The sequence below is a fragment of the Chinchilla lanigera genome, unplaced genomic scaffold, assembly GCF_000276665.1.
Source record: "Chinchilla lanigera isolate Chin_1 unplaced genomic scaffold, ChiLan1.0 scaffold00035, whole genome shotgun sequence".
Taxonomy (NCBI): domain Eukaryota; kingdom Metazoa; phylum Chordata; class Mammalia; order Rodentia; family Chinchillidae; genus Chinchilla; species Chinchilla lanigera.
The window spans coordinates 18355526-18378647 of NW_004955436.1; the positions used below are offsets into that span (position 1 = coordinate 18355526).

At 35.4% G+C, this 23122-nt stretch overlaps 1 long non-coding RNA gene across 1 annotated transcript; it reads right to left on the reverse strand.

Annotated features, from left to right (window-relative positions):
- Positions 1-2486: 2486 nt before the first annotated feature.
- Positions 2487-22509, reverse strand: LOC102011358. Its single transcript, XR_001234940.1, has 3 exons — positions 22172-22509; positions 16438-16558; positions 2487-2987 (listed from the first exon to the last, which is right to left on the reverse strand). It is a non-coding gene; the product is annotated as an uncharacterized LOC102011358 (long non-coding RNA).
- Positions 22510-23122: the final 613 nt, after the last annotated feature.

Below are 23122 nucleotides of genomic sequence, written 5' to 3' on the forward strand. Positions count from 1 at the left end.
GCTTCCCTGCTCCCATGGTATGTCAACGACCATCCTGCCAAAGTCTACTCTCTGCTCCTCTTTTGACATATTGTATTTATGATGCATCTTCCCCTTATGCCTGTTTAATTTATTGATGTATTGAAGATGCAAAGAATGGCACCTGGAACTTCAGGTGCTCAGTTAACATTTGATCAACAGTCATGTGAGGTAAGTAAGGGAGTAGATTACAAAAGATTTCCAATTTTTTTCTTGTCAGGGAGGGGATGAAGTCAACATTGAATAGTAATCTCAGAAATAAGATGCTAAAGACAAAATCTACATAGGAAAAGGCAGTGTTCTAAAAGAGTTTACTATCACTAGCTGTTCAAGGTATTAGATGAGATCAATGATATGTCGGACTCATACTCCCTAGAATTTACCCATTTCCTCTTTATGAAAGTCATTACTGGCTTCTCTTAGTAAAAATCTTTGTTGACTGGATTCAAAAACATCCTGATGATCTTATTATTTGGCCCATGCAACTTGTTTGTTTGGCTTTGTCTCCTCCAGACTTAAAGCTATATTCCTACCCAAGATGAAAATGCCTGGTGTCTACTGAGGGCCTTTAGATAGAACCTCTGGCGAGTATCTCTGACTGCTGATCAACAACTATGACCCCTTTCATCCTGAAGAAGCCAGAACCATCGCTGCCCATTATTCCCTCATGGCAGTTTGGGTTACTTCTTCAGAGGGGGGAATGTTGGAGGCAGCTGAGTTAAATAGAAATAATGTAGGCAGTCAGACAGGGCTGGGTCCGCGAGGGAGCCAGTATGGAAAACAAGATACCTTGCAGCTGTGGGCCAGACCTCAAAACAAAAGATTAAGCAAATGTACCCACACACCTCCCTCGGGATGGGCATCATCAATTGGTATTCTATGTAGGTAACCATTACCTTGAGATAGCCAGGAAAAGCCACTAAGCCAACCCCCTATAGGAAAAACCCTTATTCTGTGTTCATCTCCACTTGTCAGTTGACTTGCTTCCCCATTTGATCCTAATTTAATCAACTTTACCTGAAAAAATATAATCTTATTGGTCAACCATAGTTTTGTCCCACATCCCCACCTTGAAGTTCCTGTGTTTCCCATCTTGGACCTGCCTCACCTCGTGGTTTGCTCTATAAAAGTCCTTAGAAAAGACAGGTTCCTTGGCAAACCACTCAGGTCCCCTTTGCCTTTCTCTCAGAGAGAAGCTTTCTTTCCTCCAATAAATATATTCTTCTCTTTAAAAAAAATGTGAGTATATAATCTAAACTAAAAGAGAAGAGAGTGTTTTGATAAAAAAAAAAGCAATGACTTGAATGTCTAAATAGAATTTATCCACATACATTGGAAAAAGATGAGTTTACCAGAAATAATTTACTTAAAAGATAAGTTTGCCAGATTTAAGTAGATGTGCTAAGCCTTGAAGGTGAAACTATGATAAAATTGAGGAATTGACATTCTAATAAAATGGAAGTGCTTGGTAGAAGGTAGATAAGATTTATATTGTAAAGGACCTTAGAGTTCATGTTACGGTATTCAGGTTTTTATTTGAAGAAACTGGGAAACAGTTAGAATCCTAGGTAGCAAATTAACATAATTGGATTTCCATTTTGGATATCTGAAGGTATTTCAAGAAGTAAAATAAAGCCAGCAAGAGAGAAGATAAGGAAAAAAAGTAGGAATATACTCACATCCAGAAATCTAGTCAAGAGAAAACAGTACTCCCTCTTGATCCACAGAAGATGTGCTCTAAAAGTGATAGTAGATAGAACCAATGCTTGTATAGATTATATTCTTTCTCTAAACATAGCAACAATAAAGATTAATGTATGGTAAGCACAGTGAGAGATTAACAATAACAATAAAACAGAACAGTTAGTTTTTTAAGAAAATAATAGTTACTTGAACACAAGCAGATTGTTTTAAATGATAAAGGGGTGATGTACACAGATGGATATTCTGGACAGGATGATTGGTATACCAGGGAGGGAGGCTATGGAAATGTACAAGATTTTGTTCTGATCCATAAAAGAGCATACAGTTTAAGTAATTTAAAATCTATGAATGGTTTATTTCTGGAATTAGACATTTAATGATTTTGAGCTATAGTTGACTATGGGTAACTGAAACTACATAAAGGAAAACATTTCCTAGAGTCTGACTTGAGTAACAGATCTTGCTCCCAGATAATATAGGAAAAGTAGAAAATAGGAAGAATTGTTTCAGAAGGTAAATCACAGGTTAATTTGGGCTTTCCAGGTTGGCCACCTTGTGGATGTAGATGGTGGCAGCTCTCAGCCCATGAAAGCACTTGAGCCAAGTACCCATGATACATCAATCTCCCTCACCTTCTCTGTGCCTCCTTCTCTCTCTTCTCTTTCTCTCTTTCCCTCTTTCTCTCTCTCTCTCTCTCTCTCTTCTTTCCCCCCCTTGTTGCAAACACACACACCCCTGCACTAAAAGGCTCAGAAGGGGTAATCTGGTCTTAACCTCTTTATTTCTCTTTGAATTAATCCTCTCACATGGACATCCAATGACTACTAAGAGTCTGTCAGTCATCTATACCAGCAATTTAGTAATAACATGGCCATTTTGTGGCATCCTTCACAAGTTTGTGAGAAAACTCCTGGAGAGTGATTTGTATATCTGGAACTACAGTAAGAATAAAGAGGGTGATCAGATCTTGTAGTTGGCCACATCCATTATGGACCCATCACTGTGCTGGGAGAGAGAAGGTGAACAGTGACACTGGATGTAATAAATTGCACAGGGAAGAGAAGTTCTTTTCCCCAAGTGAGGCTCAAGGGGGTACTGTGGATTTATTCCTCATCATTCACTCCAATCTTCCTGTTTGTGGAAGCTGATAAACAAAATTTTGTACTCCAGTGATCTCTTTCAGTGAAGTAGATCCTCACATTAAATTCCAGTAAAGTTTGTAATAATCAGTTAATAAAGCAGCCATCTTGCTCATTGGAGTGTTCCTGTTGGCAAACAACGTCAGGAAAATGTAAGACTTTTTTTTTTTGAAACAACTGTCCACATTTATTCTTTTTTTTGTTTTGTTTTTTGTGGTACCGGGAATTGAACTCATGACCTTGCACTTGCCAGGCAGGTGCTGTGCCACTGAGCTAAATCCTCAGCCCCACATCCATTCTTTAGGTTCCCCAGAGACAGGTGCTGAGTCTTTTTCCTTCTGTTTTGCATCACAATGAAGTAGCAGCCTCAGAGAGAGTGGCTTCTCCAGTGGTCAGTTCTGTAATGTTCCATGGGATTCTTGGTGGTCCAATTTAGGACACACTTCTTTAGAAAGTTAAGTAACTTTAAGAACCTAAAACTATTCTGATTAAAATGTCCACTGTGATAGTTAATTTGTCTTGTGCCAAGTAATGTGGGAGCAAAAGATAAAGAGGTTCTTGATAGGTGGAACTGGAGAGCTGCTCATACTATCCCACTACTCACCGGTGATGTATCCATATTCCTTCCTTTACACATATATATTATCTCAAAGACTCTACCATAGATGGAAGGCACTTTAGAAATGATGACTGTGTATAGTCTGTGAACAACTAAACTAAACCATTTGACCTAAAGTAGACAGAAATGCTGCTATACCTCCTCTTTGCAAAATAATCCAGTTGGTAAGAGTGTATAAAAAGATAGGTTATATTTGTGACATTTTCTGAGACCAGCTATTTAATTCATATCTTTTTGAAATACAATGAGGTAAAAGAAAAATGTTAAGTTACAAAACAGTATAAACACAAGACATGTGTGTGTGTATGTGTGTTTGTGTTATGTGAAGGCTAAGGTACACTGCATATATATGATTTTTAAAAAAGAGCACAATTTGCTAGACTCTAAATTTCATTACTGGGCATTTTACTTGATTGTAGGCCACTGAACTGTTAGAATAAACACTCTAGCTTCTCTTATTTTGAAGGCCTTTGTGACTTGAATAACTAAGCCAACTGAATACATTTTGAACTTTAATGTCTCCCTAGAAAATGTACTAAATACCATTTATTGACATGATAATTATTAGAATGTCAATCAGATTCTTCTAATTATACCCCAAAACCACTTGAGGAGGCAACTGAATTTGCTTGAATTGTGTTATGAAAAATAACAATGAAGAATAAGATCAATAACCCGAGTTGAACACCACAAAAAATGTACCTGAGAAAAAGCTGCTTTGGGTATTTTCAGATAATTGTTTTAATCAAACTAATAAAGGTGAAGAGTGCTTTAAAAATCAATCTTTAATCTTTCTAAAATAACAGACCCCCCATTTCTCCCTCAGGGGTATTAATCTGAAAACAAAAGAAACATAGTGTACAGAATAAGAACTTCTGAAAGCCAATTGGCACAAAATCTGTATTCAATAAATGTCACAATTAATCTGCCATAATTTAAGAAAAAATTTAATTTAAAGTTGGTTCATTTTATTTAAGGTTCATAATATGAAAAAATATTTATTCTTCCATTATTTTTCTATGCTACTAAAATCTATTTGAAAAATGAAACTGGCAGAATGCTATCTCTTTTGCAATCCACAGTTACTAATTTCTGTCCTTATTTCTTTCAGTATAAAATATGTTGTACTTACATAAAGCTCATAAATTCTTTTTGACTCCATAGTTGTAAAATTGTTAATATTTTTAACTCTGGGAGATATGGTACTAAAAGCTCAATGGAGTGCCAGTTTTATCAAGATAACTTATATGCCATAAAGTTCATCCTTTTTACAGTGTACAGTGTCGTGGTATGTAATGAACAACGAAATAGATTTACAAAGTTGTGCATCAGTCCCCCTGGTCTAATTCCAGAACATTTCAGCATCCTCCCCCAAACCCTTACATGTGTTAGCAGTCATTATTTCTACTCTTCCAGACCTGATTGATACCCATAAATCTGCTTTGTATCCCTTTTGATTTACCTACTCTAGATACTTACATATAAGTGGAACCATATATTGTATGGCCTTCTTTCATATAGATTATTTAATTCAGCACCCCTTTTTTAGGATTCACTCATGTTGTATCTTGGATCAATATTTCATTTCTTTTAATTGCTGAATATAATTTGATTGTATGAATAAAAGGAAACATTTTTGTTCTGGGTAGTTTATTTCATATCTCTTCTCATTTTTTCCTGTTTTTTTTACCTTAATATTTTATTTCCAGGTATTTCTCCCATATTGTCTATATTGTGGATAAATCATTAGTAGGCTGGAAAGAATCTTTAGTCAGGACATGGTTCTTTGTGTCTTTCCAGACCAATATTATGACTACTGTATTTATTATAAATGTGTAAAATGTCTTTGAATTTGGAAAGGAGGGTCTTCATTTTTGGTTTTTCTTTTCAGAATTGTCTGTTTATGCTATTATATATATGTTCCTTTAAGTCTGAAACAATTTTATGAATTCTTTCCCCTCTCATTGTAGATTCATTTTGTTTAGAATTTTACTGAGTTTACAGATGAGTTTTGGAAGAGTGCTGCATTTACAATATGTATTTTCATTTTACTTAGAATTGTGTTGAACTTACAGATAAATTTTAGAAAAGTGCTGCACTTAAAATGTGGCAATTCAACATTTCTAATGCAGTAACATCATTTACCCTTCCAAGATTATTTTTTCTTATTTCAATTATTTTTTGGAAAGGTATTTTACACTTCTTCTCTCTACTGTCTTAAATAAGCTGTTGTATCAGACTACCACACACAAGAGTAACTGAAAGAGGGGCTGGAGATTTAGCTCAGTGGCAAAGTTCCTGCCTGGCAAGCGCAAGGTCGTGAGTTTGGTTCCTGGTACCAAAGGGGGGAAAAAAAAAAAAAAGAGTAACTGAAAGAATGAATATACATTTCCCACGGTTCTGAAGGCTGGAAGTCCTGAGACCAGGATGCTAGTATGATTGCATTCCTAAGTTTCTGGTGAAGACCTTCTTCCTGGTTTACAGGGAGCTACTTTATTAACTGCATCATCACATAGATAGGAGGAGAGAGGTGAGGGAAAGATCTTTATCTCTTGTTTTGGAGTACTAATTCCATTCATGAGGTATCTACTCTCATGGTGGAATGATTCTTCCTACCCACAAACCCTAACTCCACATATCATATTGGAGATTAGAGTTTCCACATACAAATTTGGGGGAGTTAAAGAATTCACTCTCAGCTGGAACCACCTACTCTGATGAAGGGGATCAGTTTTGGGAATATCACACCAGACATTGCAAATTTCAAGGCATGCAATGTGTTCTCACACTATTCCTTTTGCTGGGCACTGTTTGCTTTTCTCATTTTTACACTGGGCAATGTTGTTAAAGCAGATAAAAACACTGGCTTGGCTCTTTAGATTAACATCTCTGTCCTGATATGGTTCAGGAAGTACTGCAGGGAAAACTTGGAAGACACACCACTTTCTTCAGATACATTCTAGTTCAGAGCTACCTTTTCTCCAATCACATACCTACGTGTTTTCTGACACAGAGTCATATATATATGTATAATTTATGATATCTACGTGAGCTGGATATCTACGTGAGACATTAGCTTGTGTTATATTTTAATCTTCCTTTCAAAAGTCTTTTGGGGGAAGTGGATTGCTATAAGTTTTCTTTAGTCCTTCATGATTGATTTTATTTGTAGATTTCCCAAAATTTATCATGGAAATAGTAGTAATATTTTACGGCAGTATTTTGCATTATTTGCCAGTGATAGGCAATACTTTTTCTTGTAGTTTAAAGTATTAATATTCATTGCAGGAAGGAATACATGTGAAGGTTGAAACACCAGGCAAGAACATTTGATCACATGCTTTCCTTTGTTTTTTGTAAGTGGATGCCACTTATTAGCAGGATAAGGGAGATTATGTTGAAACAAATGTATCCCTCAATGGCTTACAAAAAAAAAGTTTTGTTTTAATGTAATCTGTATACCCACTATAGACAGAGTTACCAGATAAAATATTGGACATATAATTACTCTTGAAAACCAGATAGCCAAAATTATAATAGTAATTTTTTTACATAATATAATAGCATTATATATTTACACACAATTAGTGTAAATTATGTCCAATTTAATATTTGGGATATATTCATCCTTTAAGTGCATCTGTTGTTTATTTGAGATTAAAATTTATAGGGGTGCTGCATTTTTATTGGCTATATCTAAAAATCTATATTGTAGTCATACAATTGTGAGTCGTATCTATTGTTGCCAATCACTGACTCAGGTTGATGAAAATTTTATGTTATCATGTCTCACAATTGCAGAGGAAGGCCTTAAAGACCGACTTGATCTTCTTTTTTCAATGGGGAGGGAATCATAATTTCAGTTTGTGACTTGCTGTTCAGAGGTTTCAGTGAAACATCCAAGAGGGATATGGAGAAACAGTTTGAAAGAGCCACCTGGATTTCAGGAGATAAGACTTCCTCACTTCACAGGCTCGGTGACTTCTCCAGATGTTGATTTATGGTAGAGATAGAAAGCAACACTGATACATCTTGTCCATATTTCACATGCTCCACACCATTTGTTACCTGATGATCCCTTTGGTCACTTATGTTAGGTCATTTTTATCTGTTTACTTTATGAATCTATCTCTTGTTCTATCTATCTATCTATCTATCTCTCTATCTATCCATCTATCATCTATCTATCATCTATCTATCTATCTATCTATCTATCATCTATCTATCATCTATCTATCTGTCATCCAGCAAAATTTAATAATAATTTAAAAATAATTCTATTAGGCTTTGCCTTTGTAGATCCTTCATAAACACTGGTATGTTTAATGAGAAAGGATCTATTCTTTGGCAAAATACTATGTGATGCCTTTAAACTTCTATTTCTTTCACAATACAGTAATTTAAATATGTAAATGGAGACACACACACACAAAAAAAAAACAAAAAAAAAAACAAGGAAAGAAACCTATACCTGAAGGAGAGTTAGGTGAGCAGGTAAAAAAGGGCATATTGCACATTCAAATATTGACAGGAAAGTTATAATAGAGAAAACTGAAGACAGGAAATAAAATTAATGTTGGAAACATTGTATGACTATAAGCATGGATTAATCCAGAATGGATTCACTAAAGAAACCACTTTTTATGGGAAGAAAATAGAACTTTATAATGGTTGAAAAGATGTAGGCCAAATAGTTTCTATTGCTCTGAAAGTGTATGTGGAAAAAATTGAAAAATAATTTAGAGTTTGAGAAGAATGGAAAAAAGCTACAAGTATATTTTGTAATGCAGGAGAAAGAAAATTGATTACCAAGATGTAGTCAGATTAACAGGCAATAGTAAGAAGGAATCATGAGCATGGAATTACAGTCAAATGCAGATAAATTTAAAAAATTTAGACTATATCTGCATTAAACACCAGAAGAAAAAAAATTTGGAAAAGGTCATGGCAGTGGCTTTTTTCTATCTTCCAGTCATCTTCCTGAATAATCTTTACTCCTTATTGAATTCAGCTCTACTATTTTCTCTCTCCCTCTTTATTTAGGACTCTTAAGGGGTTCTGATAAATTTTGACCATAAATAGATGCCTGCAGAACATTCCAGCTCATAGAACCTTCAGTTTGCTCCCAGAACATGTAGCTCTCCATTACTTGCATTAGTGATCACAAGCCTGAGTCACAGTTACATATTTTCACTGTGTCATCTATTTATATTTGATTCCAGTCCCACACCATAACAGCTGCCTGACGTTATTGTGCTCAACCATAACACCCACTCAGGGCAAGTCTGTTATTTAGCTGAGTCAAAATCTATTTATTTAAGCATGTTTACATCTAAAAATTATTGACACAGCAGCATCTAGACTGGTGCTTAAGCAAAAAACGGCACCGTAGCCTTGTTGTGAAACCACATAAAGTTAACTATCACAAGGACATTTTATTTAAAGATTCTTATTAACTAAATCCAAAATAATGAGTATATATATATATATATATATATATGTCCAGGACTCTAACCTGGATTTTCTGTCTTGTTTTCTTTCTTCCCTTGTCTTTAGACTTAAAGTATGCTCAAGGATAGGCTTGCTGCTTTCTTAGCTCCTGAGCTTTCAATTTTCTTCTTTCAAAGTGCATACCCACAAGGGGGTTCTTTGTTTATATATGCCTTTCTACAAATTTAATTTTGACTTCCTTTAACTATACCACCACATTCTTTATCTGATGACAGAATCTCATCAAACCTATACTGGACTAATAAAATAAAAATAAATATGTGAACCTGTACGGTTTATAAGTACATTACCTTTTCCAAACAAAATAGCATGCACTGATTGTCTGAGAGGAAAGAAGCTTAAAAAAGAATTGGGACCTTTGTTAATTTACATTTAATTTTAGCCTCAGAGATTTTTAAAGGCAGTAGTTATGCCTGCATGTGAATAGGGATATTTAATCAGTCCTGGCTGTCAAGCTGATAGTAGTGCTTATCAAGAAAATAGAGAAAAAATGTGCTACCAAGTCCATCCTCCTGCCATCCAAAGAGCAACAAATCAGATATGGAAAGTCAAACACTATGATTAAAAAGCTCATCTTCCCTAGGGAGTCTTTCATATATGTATATTTAATATTCAACTTGGGTGTACTACTGTGCAGACAGCTTTTCTCTTGTCTTAGTGCTTTTAATTGTAGAACCTCCTGCACTGAGAAGGGTGATTTGGTGAGTGTTTTGTTTTTTAAGCACCACTATTGGTTAACAGCATTTAAGAACTATTGAATGGAAGAGAGTCATGTGGGAAGAATATCTTGGGTATTTTTTAAGCAAGGGTCTTACTAGATGTGTTGTGAAGTACCACCTAAGATATATCAAATGTGTTGCCATTTTGTAGGGGAACCTTTGTGTTCAAAATATATCAGAATCCAAATATGTCAATAGTCCATGGTGTTCCTCCTGCTTTTGTAAACAGGCTTGCTAACCACAAGATGTACTAGAGACACAAGCTGTACCTGGCCTGTTTTTGCTTCCAGTTTGTTCCCATATTAGTAAAATTCCATTCACTCACAAAAGATCCCCCACCCTACCTGATAAACCATTTAACATAACCTCCTATACTAGCTTGGGGCTCAGACTCCAAGTCCTCTGAGCCCACTAATGTAACAGCATGATTCACTCCACTTCTCTGAGTGTCACTGGCTTTCTTTGCCTCCAGTAAACCTAAAATTGCTGTAACAATTTCACTCTACTGGTATATATGAGTTTTCTCAAGTTGTGTCTTGGTATTAATGATTTGGCTATGAACAATAACAATTGTGATTTATAACACGTTAAGTGTCTCATTGTTTGCTGCACTGCTTTAAATGAGCTGTATATAAGAAAAACAGTTTTCACTTGCCTTGGCTCCATGATATCTAGAGCACACAGCTCTATCTCAGTTTGTGCTTCTCACCAGTCAACACAAAGAGTACATGAGCCTCAGGGTGTTTTTCTGACAATCTTCCAGGTCATCAACTGACAACAAATCCTGGCTGCCTCCATTAATCTTTGCATATATATGTATTAGAATGATTATTCCTCCCCCAACAAGTTCATTGATCGGTATCTAGAATGATCATTCTGTCTCAGTAGTCAGAAAACTCCAGTTATCGAGGGCTACCATTTCTCTTGTAAAATAGTGTCTTGGTTATTTTCTTATGACTTGGGAATGGTAGTACAATTTCTCCTTTGTCAGTAGGTAGGTAAATAGAGAAAGAAAGAAAGAGAGGGATGGAAAGGCATAGAAGCGAGAGATTAGAAAAAGAGCAAGGGGGGACAGACAATATTAAAGAATTGGAGTAACTGATGGGATTGAGGTTGACAACTGAAACTTGGAATCAAATGAATGAAGGTGCTGTAGAAGTTGCTATTGGTGCTCACTGTATCAGTCAGGGTTTACTAGAGAAACAGATATAACACAAGATATACAAATGTACAAGAAATTACAAGCTTGTTTTACAACAGTCAACCACAGAGTTAGATGAGGAAGCATGCAGAAGGTGTCTGCACGCTGGAGATTGAAGAGCCCAGTCGCAGGCCTATGGCTCACTGCAGTATCCGTGCAAGTGTGTATCAAGAGGCTGATGGGTCTGCGACAGAATGCTGAAGAATCTGTGACGAAGGCCGAGAGCCTACACCAGAAGGCTGAAGAGTCCCAGGTGGAAGCTGAACAGTCTGCACCAGAAGCCAGATGACAAAGCTGAAGGTGAAGACTAGAGCTCCTCCAGAAGAACTAGCAGCCAGTCCTTTCTCAATTCCCTTTTTTTATGCAGCCTATCTGCCTTGGTGGGGATGGGGGGGTAGGAGTGGGGGTGTGGGGAGGTGGGGAGTGGAGTGGTTCTCTACACCCACACCCTCTGCATGCCTTCTTCTTGCACAGGCTCAGGATGAATACAAAGTAAGCACCCTGGCTCCCTGCTGAGTCACATAGTTAACCTCCTAAACTTCTCAAATTGGCACAATGAACAACATCCCAGAAGGATAAGGGCATGTCCTTTTCACCCCAGAATGCAGACCTCCTGAGTCACTTAGGCAAACCTCTAGACTCCTTAAGTTGACATAATGTATCAACCATAACACCCACTTAGGGCAAGTCTGTTATTTAGCTGAGTCAAAATCTATTTATTTAAGCATGTTTACATCTAAAAATTATTGACACAGCAGCATCTAGACTGGTGCCTAACCAAAAACCGCACCGTAGCCTTGTTGTGAAACCACATAAAGTTAACTATCACAAGGACATTTTATTTAAAGATTCTTATTAACTAAATCCAAAATAATGAGAAATATATACATATGAAAAAATTTAAGAAAGAGAAATCTAGACAAAAAGCAAAATGTCGCTGTAAGCTAATTTTATTACAAAGTGATCTAGATTTTTCTAGAAATGAGTACAGAAATCATGGCCACAAGGGAATATGAAATAAATGAAATGCTATCATAAACAATAGTTATTAGATAAATGAAAAATTTACCTTGAATGTTTGTCAACAAGTAAAGTATAAGCCAAAATGTCTTTATAAATAAATTTTATTAAACATTTAAAAGAAAATAAAAATAAATACCACAAAGTCTTTTAAATAATGAAATAGGATAGAGGGAGAGCTTTAGAATGCAACTTAAAAAATATTTTCTTTTTCATTTTCTTTTTTTTCGGTACCAGGAATTGAACTCAGGACCCTTTACTTGCTAGGCAGGCACTTGTGCCACTGAGCTATATCCCTGGCTTAAAAAATATTTTAACAAAACATAATTATTGTATATTTCAAAGCATATTTATAAATTGCAATAAGCAATCCATTACAACAAACATTTATTGTTGGTTTGTGTTGGGAATTTTCAAAACCCTCTCTGCTAGCTTAGTCAAAGATTAGCACTACAACAGAATCAGAGGGGAGAATACAGCAAGAAAGTAAGTACCGTATACAATAATCTTATTAATACAAAGATCCTCAGCTTAATATGTGATAATAGTCTAACAAGGATAATAGTCTCATCAAAGTTGGCTTTCTCTCAGGAATGCATTGATCAGTCCAAGTTGATCAACCTATGGGTACAATCAGTTAAGTTAATTAACAATCATGTAATCAACTGAAAAAGAGATGTTATGAAAATTTCACTGGATGGAGAAAAATATGTAATATAATTTTGTGCTCATTCATGGTAAAAATCTTGGAATTGACGGTAACTTCTCTGAACTTATGGGAGAAATCTATCTAAAGCTTCCCAGCTGGGGATAAACTCAGTGGCACAAGTGCCTGCCTGGCAAGCAGAAGAGTTTTTGTTTGATTTTGGGTACCAAAAAAAACCAAACCAAACCAAAATAAAAATAAAGCCTCCCAATGTATCCTGTGCTAATAAAAGACAACTGCTTTCCCCTCATGCATAAAAAAGCAAGATTGTTTGCTTTCACAAGTTTAAATCAAATTCGAAATGAACAGAAATGGCAACACTAATGCGAAGCATAAATCTGTGGAAAAGAAAAAATGAAACTTTCTATGTAGATCAGGTAATTCTGTAGGTAGAAAATCCTAAAAAAATGTATAAAATTTCTACTTCAACAAATAGGTTCCCTTTACAATTACTTAGAATAAAAGGATAATGTGAAGAATATTCTCTATAACAATGTATAATTCTACACTGATTACTTATTTTTGAGACAAATTTAAGAAGACCTAAATGAATGGAAAGAATCTCTGCATTCACAGATTTAATTGTTAGCTATTGTTAAGATAAAATGTCTTCCATCTTAATCTTTAGATCCAATGCAATCTAAATCAAAGTACAGCAGAGCTTTCACAGATATTATGTACTTATTCTAAAATATATTTGAAAAAAGAAAAGGGTATAAACCAGCCCTAACAAATGGAAAAGTTTGAGCTCTTACTCTGAATACAAGAATTATCATAATGCAAAAAAGAGATCATGACAATGTGTCACTGATAGACATGCTTACTAATCAATGACTCAAAAGAAAGAATTTAGAAATCAAGACACTTATATATAGTTAAGAGACACTTGGTAGCAGTACAAATGTAATCCACCAAAGATGAAGATTCCTTTTAGAAATGGTATATGAAAAATATAGTAAAGAACATGTTACTACCTCACATAATATACAAACTCTTTTTGTTTGTTTTTTTGTCTTTTTGAGACAGTGTCTTGTTATGCAGTTCAGGCTGGACTTGAGCTAACTTTGTAGCCCAGGCTGGCTCAAACTCACAACAATCCTCCTGCTTCAGCTTCCCAAGTGCTGGGATTATGGGGATGTTCCAGCATGTCCAGCATAATATACAAAATTAATTCAATATATATCAGTAACCTGCATATAAAAAGCTAAGTCTGTCATACTTCTATTAAAAAGACAAATTAGGTAAGACAAAACCTTAGATTTGGAAGGCAAAAGTAACACAGATTTTGTGTGTGTATGTGTAAGACTCAAAATATAAGTCATGATCCTCAGCTGCTGATATTTATGCTCTGCGGTCACCCTCTTTTCCTGAATGTGAGGGCATCTTTCACATGTTTCTAATGAAGAGATTTTGGCAAAGATGATGGTCCATGTGTGATGACATGTATGTGATCATGCTCTGTAGATTGTAGTGTCTTTCTCACTGGAATTCCCCACTCTCTCGCTGGCTTTGAGAAAGTAATCAGCCATGAAACCCATGTATCAAGAAACTGTAGGCAAATTTTAAATAGTCAGCAGGAAAATGAAACTGTTAATCCTAACTCTACAGAGCAACAAATTGTATTAAAGCTTAAAAAACATTGGAATCAGATCTTTCCCCAGTGAAATCTTTTAATGAAATTCCCAAGCCTCAGCTGACTCTTTAATTGCCCACTTAAGGAGGACACACCAAGCTGTGTGATTCCTGACCCTCAGAAAACATAAAAAAGAGCCTTGTTTAAAGCTACTACATTTGTGATGATATTTTAATACAGCAAGATGATAACTGAATTCAGGAAAGGTTTTGATATACTATCTTCTTTGATTGCTCATCCAGACTCAAATTTTTATCTTTTAGGTGAAATATATGTGATGTGATAAAAAATATGGTGAATGATGAAATTTTAAAAAATTATTATTTTAAATGACATATTGTCTTAATTCCTCTCAAAATTTTTCATTTTGCTTCAGATATACTTACCTCATCATTATTCTGACATTCAGAAGCAGATCTGGAAGCTATTTTTAGTGAATGTCTCTAGTTGTGCTGTCCCTGCTGGCCTGATGTCCTATATCAGATCAAAATTTTTCCCTTTTATGGTCATTTGACTTCAGGGAAGAGCTAGGAGTCACATGGTGTGAGATCTAGTGAATAAGTTGGGTATATATGCCATAATTCTTCTTTTGTACCTACCATAATTTTTTATGATCTTATCCTTCTATTTGATGGTATTTTTCAGTGGCATTCATTGAATTTTGACCATACTTCATAAAGACACCATGAAAGTGGAGCTCCAGAACTGCTTCAGAAAATGGCAAGAATGATGGGATAGGTGTAATCAAAGTGAGGATGGGTATTTCAAGGGGAAATGATGGCCATCAGTCCTTTAGTGTAGTAATTTTTTGAAATTTAAAGATTCACTCTCTAGTGTTTCACTCCCGTGTTTGTGCCTACTACCTTCCCATGTTCAATGTGTCTTTCTTGAACAAGGACTAGATTGCTGAAAGAACAATCAAACCAATAGGTCTAGCAGTCCCTTTTATTCTGGTTTTCCATTTGTAGTAGGTATGTTTTGTCTTCAAAGGAATAGAGAATATTTGTTTAATTTCAAAGAAGTTGAATTTTGTTCCTGAACTCTCTGGAGACAAAATATCAGTGAATGTTATTTCATGATTAGCTTTTCCTGTAATCCCTCTAGTAAGCTTTTCTTCACCAAGTAAATCATGTAAACATTCCATTACTGATAGGCATTCACCCTGCTTCCTTGTGTTTCTGATTTATTGAACTGTGTCTTCTTCACCAGCACCTTATGAGCACTACAGTGTAAATCAGTGTTGCACTATCAAATACTGGCTAGCAGCATTTGCTTAGCATTGTTAGCAAAACCACATCAATGTTATGGGAGATTAGAGATAATTTTTTTCAAAGCTCTGTGATACTATACTTTAAATAAATATAAAAATTATAACTGTCTTCAGTCTATTTCCCTTTCTTTAACAATCCTAGCAGAAAAATGAAGTATTATAGTATGTAAATCATAGCTATTTTCAGGAACAATAGATATTGTTAAATAACTTAAATATTAATTTCAGTAATCATCTACTGTGATCAAACTTTGGATCTCTTTAATAGTGCTTATCTTTTGCATGCTATTCTAGTAGCTTCTGACATCTCAGCTATATATTTATTTGGGCTCTAAATATCTCTTTCTGTGGTCACAATGGGTACATATTTAAATGTACACTCATTCTGAGCTTCATAAAAGATCATTACTCCCTCTCAAAAGTAAGGCATAATTACTGTCAGAATTACAGTGAATGAATCCATTGGGAAAGGGCACCTCTGATATGTATGTAGGCAGGACTTCTTACCATGTGTAGATATCAGCCTCTGTGTGCACATATGTAGTTCTGATGTAACCTTGTAACATAAATCATACCCAAATAGACTGCAAAACATTAGTGTATGCCCACATAAAGGAGACAAAGGCATAAATATTGTGTAAAAGTTTGCGACACTGCCATGTTCAGCACTCAGCTTTTGGATATAAATCCGCTTTCTGAGCTTTACCCAGAAAGCTCTTCCTGGGGAATAGGCATCAGTGGCCCATCTTTCTACAGGAAAATCCTGCAGTACAATGGCTAATACTAACAATATAAAGATACTTACCAAGCTGTTTCTCAATTTCTTGTACATAAAGATAAATCAAACATAATTTGAAAATACTTCATCAGAAAATGCATTTAATACACCTTACCTACCAAATATCGAAGTTCAGCACTACACACAGACAGCAACGGCTATTTGCCTTCGTCTTCCTGTGGTTGATGGGGAGCTACAGCTCACTGCCACTGTCTAGGATCCTGAGAATACTGTACTTCACTTTGCCAGCATAGAGAATGGAACAAAATTTAAAATTTAAAATGCAGTTTCAATTGGATATATACCACTTTAACAGCATGGTGAAGTTCAAAAAATCATAAGTTCAGCAATTACAGATTATTTGTACTGCATTTTCATATTGATATCAAGGAATAAAGTAAAAACAAAAATTGATATTAAAATTTTTAAAATGCACTTGGGATCTAGACCCAGAAATTCTAGTGAAAGAAATGACTAGAATTAAAAGCTTTGGATGGGAAATGTAACATACCTTGTAAAACACAGTATGTGGAAAGTAAAAAATAAAGAAATTCCCCTGTAAGTTAAAAATGGCAAAAGATGTCTTATATTTTTTTCATTTTGCTTCATAGTTATCTGTAAGGTAAAAGCAGGAGAAGTTCGATATGAGAGGAAACATAAAAACTGTGAGAATCAAAAGTTTTCATATGCACAGAGTGGCAGAAGCCTATGGATTTGAATTCAGGGGAGTGTTAGCTACTTTGTAATGTGATTGAGCCTGTGGTCACTATGGCTATTTCCCAAAAAAGGCTAGTAACAAAGAATGATGATCAGTGTAGGAGGAAGTAAACTGACATGTCTTGAGTGCCTCTCATAATGAACACAATGAAAAGAGGCTGGGGATTTATCTCAGTGTGAATGCCCCTCGTTGAATCCCCAGTATTACTGTTGCTAATCAGTTCAGGGTTCTTTTCTCAGTTCAGATGAAAACCATGAATAGATGCAGTACAGCTCTGCTAGCAGTCTTGATGTCATCAGATGATACCAGGGAATGCTGGATGCCAACAATTGCCGCTGCCAGTCATTACCATCTGATGCCAGCATATACAGTACAGAGTAGGTCCACTCTACAGGGCACTAGGTTACTGCTGCTGTTCTTTGTTGCTTGATGTTCTTCATTGGCTGTTGGGCTCCAGAGCTCATCAGTATTAGTGGCTCTGTTAATCATCTGTCCACAATACTAAGGATAAAACCTCGAAGCTGACTTACAGGACCTTGGGCGCACACAGTACCTGAGAAATAAACTCTGAGCAGGTTCACAGAATCACCAAAGCCAGCCTTTATTTCATCAGGGCCTGTCCTGCGGCACAGGGAAGTTAGGGGGCTCTTCTCTTGTACTAGAGGAGTGGCTGGGATGTGGCAGCATGCAGGTCTGTGGCAGTGAGGGAGGGGGCTGAAACCAGGGAATCCTCCGGAACACTTGCTGTGAATGTTGGCTATGCAAATAAGGGGACCAGATCCCTGTTTTCCTGATCTTAGCTACACCCTGATGCCCTCTCTGTTCTCAAACATGTAGTGGCATCCTCTGAAGTGGCTGGAGTTGGGAGAGGCCTGCTGCCTGACTGGCTGCACTCATGCTGGAGTGGAGAACGGCAGTTTGATAGTCAGGGAGGACACTGAAGCAGACTGTGCCAGTCTAGGATGCAAAGGGAAGCAAAAGGAAGCAAGGGGGAGCAAAAAGGAAGGGTGTGTGTGATGCAGGCCAAGCCACCCCCACCATAGCCCACTCAGAAAAAAATGAAAGAGACAGGTGCCTCTCTTCTGTCTCACCACAGTTAAAAAAACTGTTCTCTTCACATGCACCGAGCTTTGGAAAGTAGCTGTGTAAGCAGTTTTCTTTGTGGATTTTAAATATGCCCAATAATAAATTGATGTGTTTGTTAAATGAGCGGCTAATAGAGATCACTTGTTAAAATATGCATGTTCCTTGAATATTTTGTTGATTGTAACATACATAAAGAAAATTGTGCAAATTATGAATGTATAGCTTGATAAATTAGAACTATGGGAACATTCCTGTAAAAGCAGCACACCAAATAGCAACAGTAACAGACTATTGCTACAATCCAAAACCTACTTTGGTGTACTTTCACTACCTTTCCCAGATGTTATGCAGTCCCCTGCATTTTAATGTCTTTGATGAAAAAAAAAAACAATGTCTTTGATGATTATTGCCTAATTATGAAAAATATGTAAATGAAATCAGAATAGCTATTTTCTTTGTATCTGATTCCTTTTATTTAATATTTATTTGTGACAACCATACAAGTTCTTATAATGGTTTATGTCTGTGTGTCCCTCCAAAGCCTCATGCGACCATGGGACAGGCTTTTAAAGTTGAATAATTGTGGGTGTGAGAGCTACACCAGCCCTGGGGTGGATAGTTTGCAGATGTAAGGGAGAGGAAAAGAGTGCTTGAGGACATTTTTCCCCCATTCTGCCCTGGTGTGTGGTTGTTGCTTAGCTGTGTGCTGCCGCCCTGAGATGCAGCCCTCTGCCACGTGCCACTCTGCCTTATAATCTGCCAAGTACGGATTGAAACCTCCACAAACTGTAAGCAAAATAAACCTTTCCTTCCTTAATTTTAGGCGTCAGGTATTTTGTCCCAGCAGCGAGAAAAAAGTAACCAAGACAGTACTTATAAGTCATTAAAACATTCATTGACAATTCATGGTAATATATTGTACGGATCTAACGCTACTTGTAATGTGCGAAGTACTGGGTTGCAAGTTTTACCTGCCCCAAATAATACAGATATGGGGCTGGGATATACCTCACTTGCATAAGCACCTGCCTAGCAAGCGCAAGGTCCTGAGTTTGATTCTGGTACCAAAAAAAAAGACCAAATAAAAAACAAATAACACTATATATATATATGTATATCATATATATGTATATCACATATATATATATGATGTGGAAATATGATTATTTTGTTTGGTGGGTGTATAAAAAGGACATTTCTGAGTTACAGTTATGCATTTATTCAACTTTAATAGATAGTTTTTCCCAAATGCTTGTATTTCATTTTCTTAGAGGAGAGTGTGAGAGTGTCAATTGCTCTATTTTCTCACTGACCTATTTTTCTTTCAGAATTTTAAAGGATATGCTGAAGGACTTCAATGGTTTTAATTTACAATTACCTGACATGCTTATAAAATCTGAAAACATTTTCCTATATTAGTTTTGTTGTTGAGTATCCTTTTCAATGGAGAGATATTTTCACTAAAATCTCCAATTTTTTGCCTGAGTTTTGAAGATTTCTAGTTTTTCATTTTGATTTCTAGGGGTTTTAGTTATTCAGGGTACAAAATCTTTGATCAAGGTCTATACTGAAAATATCTCCCTTCCTTTGGCTTTATTTTAACTCTAACAATATCGTGCTAGTTTTAAAGTTGTAAAAACAGTATGGAGGGTGCTCATATATTGCTTTCTAAGTTTCAATTTCCTTTAACATTATTGTCTCACATTACCATGGTATATTTGTCAAAACTAAGAAAATGGTACTGTTATTATTAACCGAGTTTTCAACTTTTCAAGGGTAGCAGGGATACCACCGGGTTTGTCACTTAATGGTCCTGTTCCTTTTCTAGGATCCAATTCAGGATGCTATGTTGTACATAGCTGTCATGTCCCCTTAGGTTCTGGAGGTCTATGACCCTTCTCAGTCTTTCCTTGTTTTTCAGAATCTTGAAACTTTTGAGTGTTGGTCAAGTATTTTCTACAATTTCTCTCAAACTTAGCATGTCAAATACTTTTCTCATTATTACACTGAGATTGTAGTAATTCTTTTGCAACGATAGCACATAACTGATGTGGCCATCTTTCTATGTGATCATATCAGGAGGCATAAAATATCCACTTCTTTTTAGTGAAGTTAATCAGAAAACTGTCTTTTGATTAAATTAAACCTTAATGTGCATGCAACCTGGTTTAGCAAATGTGCATCCTTTTCAAAATATTTGTATATTAAAGATATGAATAATTTCTCCTGTATTTTATTCTAAAAGAATTATTACTTTACATTTCAAATGTTAACATAAGAGTCCACCTCTGAAATTTAACCTTTTCTGTAGAATTATGGGAAGTAGTTTTAAAATTATGGATGAATATTCAATTAATCCAGCAGCAATTAATGGAAATATTTTTTTTTCCTATTGTTGTTGGAATGTGTACCCATGGAGTCTGTCATATGACTATGTGTGTCTGTTGTCACACTATTAGCATTCATAGATATATTTATGATTGCGCTAAAGCCATACTTAATTATAGTAGCTTTAAATAAATTATTATACTGAATGTTGGAACTGCCTTTTTCTTAACATATTTTTTAGACAAGTTTTAATGTTAGAGCAAAATTGAGAAGAATGTTAAGATTTTCCACAGTACTTCTGTCTAATCTTTGTACTTCCTATGTCTTTTTATTTATTTTCCTATTGCAATTGTTAAGCCTTTCACTAGTTTGTCTTGTCTAATTTGGTCAAATGCATTTCCATATAAACTTTAAACACTTTCTTCTTTTATTCTGGGATTTTAATGAATCACACCAAATGATCTACAAATTTTGAGTTGCTCTTTAGTTCTTGGAAAAAAACTAAATTAATTGTGGTAATTCATCCTTTTTATATAAAACTAAATGCAATTTAAATTTTGCACTTTGTTACATGAGATGGTTTGGTCTGTGCATTAGTCAATTTCCTAGAACAATAATAAAATACCTAAAACTGAGTAACTTATAAAAGGAAGCCCAGTTAGCTCAGAGTTTTAAAGTCTTAAAAAATTAATATTAGTATACTGGATATATGATGTATCATTTCAAATGTCAGTGAGTACTTAGGATCTTTTGCTATAATTATTTTGCCATTTCAAAAACAGGCTCAAGTCTCCACCCAACATTCTGTGTCTCCTTTGTATAGTCATCCAATAGTTCCTTTGGAATTTAAAACTAAAGTTAGGCCTGGGAATATAGCTCAGCAACACAGCACCTGCCTGGCAATTGTAAGGTACTGAGTTTGATTTTGGGTACCTCCTCAAAGTTAAATAAATAAAAATAAATAAAATAAATATATAAAATAACATAAATATATATAATAAAATGTTTATATAAATAAATATATAAAATAAAATAAAAATAAAAAATAAAACTAGAGGTAGGACTAATGCATCTTGGAATGTGCTTATACTCAATATTATGAACTAAGCTCATATGCTTAGGTATTATATACAGGAAGTCAGTACAAGTACTAGAGCATCGCTGTTGTTCTCTTAAGCAATGTTATATAATTTCAAATGCAAGCTTTTGCCAATATTGTGTATTCTATTGCTTAAATTTTGCATTTCATGATTGATGTTGAGGTAACATCCACTGATTTTGTCATTGATAAATATGGAGTCCTTGAAAAATGGCTACAACGTTTTGTTTTCGGTTTTTTTTTTTTTTCCGGTACCGGGAATCAAACTTACGACCTCACACTTGCCAGGCAGGTGCTATGCCACTGAGCTAAATCCCCAGCCCACAATGTTTTGTTTTCAGTAATTTTATTTTAAATGTTTTCTAAGATAGCTACAATCAAAACAAAAGTGCATATTACCTGATAATTTTGAATTATATAATTACAGAATAGGAGGAAGTGTAGAAAGAATTTATACAAGGTCAAGCAATAAATATCCCATGCCATATTCATAAAATTTATCATCAAAGATATTATGGGGTGTCATTTGGCATTCTACCATATCTATGTTATAGCTCTTAAACATAGTCTTGGTAGTACCCTTAAAAGTTTCATTCATAAATATGACACATTCTGTTCTTACCTTGTAGAAGATCAAAGATGATTGATTAATACTATTCTGTTAGTTTTCTAAAGCCTCAGAAAATATGCGGCAGCATTAGAAAATATGGATTTATATTTACAGTTTCATAATTAGGCCTGAAGCCCAGCGGGCCATGGCTGGATTCTTTGCTCAAGGTCTCCCTGGGCTAATTCCGAGAGACCATGGGCCCTCTTTGAAATTCATCTTCTTTTTGTGTTTCGCACATGGTCTCTTCCAGCCTCTCATGCTCATGGTACAGAATTTTTCTCATACGTTTAAATTTCTAGGGCAGTAGCTGGAAATAGATTGGTATTTTGAAGAGCTCCTGGTTTTAGGTTAGACTTACTAAATCATTTCTTTATGGCTGGTAATGTGACATCATAATGGGGGTGACACCAGGAGATTCTGTCTGTCACAATTATCTCATTCATACCTTTCACAGACATGCAGTGTCCTGAGAAAAGTATCTTTGCATGTGAGTTGAAGGACCTAACCATGTAATAAAATTAAATGTGCAGTGTAGAAAATGTAATGTGTTGAAAAATTAACCTTCCTCCCTTGTTCCAGGCCATTTGATCCATACATCCTATCTAATTACCTCTTGAAAACTAGTTTATTTACTTGCTTTCTCAGCATCACCCACATTGCATAACATGGAGTATACACATAAAAAAATTCATATCATTTTAAATGTTGCTCTACTGTCATAGAAACATCTACAGTTATAACAGAAACATCAGTTATTAACTGTGAGCCTGTTAGCTGTGCTAGTCTGCTAAAGCATGACCAATAGGCCCTGTCTCCACCTATATTCCACTTAAGGAAAACTGTTTTAATGAAATTTATGAAGAAAGGTTAAGTTTTCTGCATTGACTATGCTTAGAAATTGGTAGCTCTGTATAATAAAAAACAAAATAGATCTTAGGACATATTTCCTGCTGGGTGGAAGTA